The sequence below is a fragment of the Penaeus monodon genome, chromosome 19, assembly GCF_015228065.2.
Source record: "Penaeus monodon isolate SGIC_2016 chromosome 19, NSTDA_Pmon_1, whole genome shotgun sequence".
NCBI lineage: Eukaryota > Metazoa > Arthropoda > Malacostraca > Decapoda > Penaeidae > Penaeus > Penaeus monodon.
In genome coordinates, this window is record NC_051404.1 from 40,810,296 (window position 1) to 40,810,517 (window position 222).

The following is a 222-nucleotide window of genomic DNA, read 5'->3' on the forward strand; positions in this document are numbered from 1 at the left end:
AATATGAATGTAAGTGTGAGTGAATGAGTGAGTAAGGAAATAAATCAGCACCAGCGTACCTGATTCAAGGCCTAGGGTTTTCTCCCTCCTAACTCCTGTGCCTCGTTCCCTCACGACCCTCCTCCTGTCTCAGACCCAATCATTTTGTGTTCCCTGTAACCACCAATAATCTTCTGATGCTAGTAATTGGTTGTTAGCAAAACAGTTGGCGGGTGAATGAGG